This window comes from Octopus bimaculoides, chromosome 3 (genome assembly GCF_001194135.2).
Source record: "Octopus bimaculoides isolate UCB-OBI-ISO-001 chromosome 3, ASM119413v2, whole genome shotgun sequence".
NCBI classification, from domain to species: domain Eukaryota; kingdom Metazoa; phylum Mollusca; class Cephalopoda; order Octopoda; family Octopodidae; genus Octopus; species Octopus bimaculoides.
This window is the reverse complement of record NC_068983.1, coordinates 123,259,873-123,261,718: the sequence shown is the minus strand read 5'-3', so window position 1 is coordinate 123,261,718 and position 1,846 is coordinate 123,259,873. Positions and strand designations below refer to the sequence as shown.

Below are 1,846 nucleotides of genomic sequence, written 5' to 3'. Positions count from 1 at the left end.
TTAACGGGCCAGTGGCTGAGCACTCCACAAACATGTGTACCCTTAACGTAGTTCTCGGGGATATTCAGCGTGACACAGTGTGACAAGGCTGACCCTTTGAATTACAAGCACAACAGAAACAGGAACTAAGAGTGAGAGAAAGTTGTGGTGGAAGAGTACAGCAGGGTTCGCCACCATGCCCTGCCGGAGCCTCGTGGAGCTTTAGGTGTTTTCGCTCAATAAACACTCACTACGCCCGGTCTGGGAATCAAAACCGCGATCTTATGACCGCGAGTCCGCTGCCCTAACCACTGGGCCATTGCGCCTCCACCCTCAATCCATACCTCCAGTAAATCGTACCATATAAATATCGGTTGCTATCTTAGCAATAAATAAATAAATCTAAAAGAGCTCAATGTCTATCAAAAACGAGAGAACAGTTAAATACTATCTGTGAGTTTTCAACATACATACTCATGAAATTAAGAATTTTATTCAGCTGTTGAATAAATTTATCATTTTACCAGTGACGCAAAAAGAAAACACTCATTATCTTGGGAACTGTGCGCAGACTAACATCCTCAGTGGGTACAAAGTCAACTAAATTTAGTTAGTATCTGCTAAGAATTAGTTTACATGGATTCAGGGTTTGTAACACGTTGTAAAAATAATTTTGATAACAAAATTCCGCTGTCTAACTCCAGTCAAGAAGATTTACAGTCATTGACGTCCCGATTGTGACATTTCATCTTTTTTTTCAGACATTGTATGTAAAATTATCCATTGGCCTTCCTCAAGACAGGCTCGAGGCCGGGTTGGCTACTATTTCTAGCCAGTTTAGAAACCATAAGAAAACTTTCTCGTTGCTTCAATTCAGTTATGTATGTTAGCATCAACTGAGTATAAATTTTGGTAATTTTTCAGATTAACACCCGCACGATCTTCACTAGGGTGTTAGGGTTTTAGGGTCAGGGTTAAGGTTTTAGGGTTAGGGTTTAGGGTTACGGTTAGGGTTTGGGTTAGGGAATTCCGTCCGTAACCCTAACCGTAACCCTAACACTAAAACCCTAACCCTGACCCTAAAACCGTAACTCTAACACCCTAGTGAAGATCGTGCGGGTGTTAATCTGAAAAATTACCTAAATTTTGGTGGTTAGGGCATTCGGCTCACGATCGTAAGGTCATGGGTTCAATTCCCGGCGACGCGTTGTGTCCTTGAGCAAGACACTTTATTTCACGTTGCTCTAGTCTACTCAGCTGGCAGAAATGGTTAGTACCTGTATTCCAAAGGGCTAGCCTCGTCTAGTCGAATCTTCCTGAGAACTACGTTAGGGGTACACGTGTCTGTGGAGTGCTCAGCCACTTGCACGTTAATTTCACGAGCAAGCTGTTCCGTTGATCGTATCAGTTGGGACCCTTGTCGTCGTAACCGACGGAGTGCTCCTTTTATAAAATTTGGTATCTTGGTAAATTCAGAAATATTTTCTATCGTGTCAACTTTAAATATACTACGTATATACGAGGGGTCTTGATAAGTTCCTGGCTTTAAGGGTGTCGCGAAAGGCATGGTTGGAGGCCCAACCTTCCGAATTCTTTTACAGGGTTTTATTAAAACTGAAAGACCGCTGCGATAAGTGTGTGAATCTGAGAGGGGAACGTGTCGAGTAAAATCATAATTAATTGATCCTCCCATATTTTCTTTTACCCAAAGCGAGAAACTTTCCAGTACCCCACTCTTATAGGTTGTTCCAAACATTTCGAGGTGAACACCACGATTCTCTATTGCATAATGAAGGAATGTATATTTATTCACTTCTCTTTTTAAAATTTTTTTCCACCGTTTTTTTTTATCGTTTACTTTTTGTAA

The 1,846-nt window shown here is 41.4% G+C and overlaps 1 protein-coding gene across 1 annotated transcript in view; it reads right to left on the bottom strand.

The window, feature by feature from the left end:
- LOC106881713 (putative lipoyltransferase 2, mitochondrial) overlaps positions 1-1,846 on the bottom strand; it is a 15,378-nt gene that overhangs the window by 10,221 nt on the left and 3,311 nt on the right. The window lies entirely within an intron of this gene.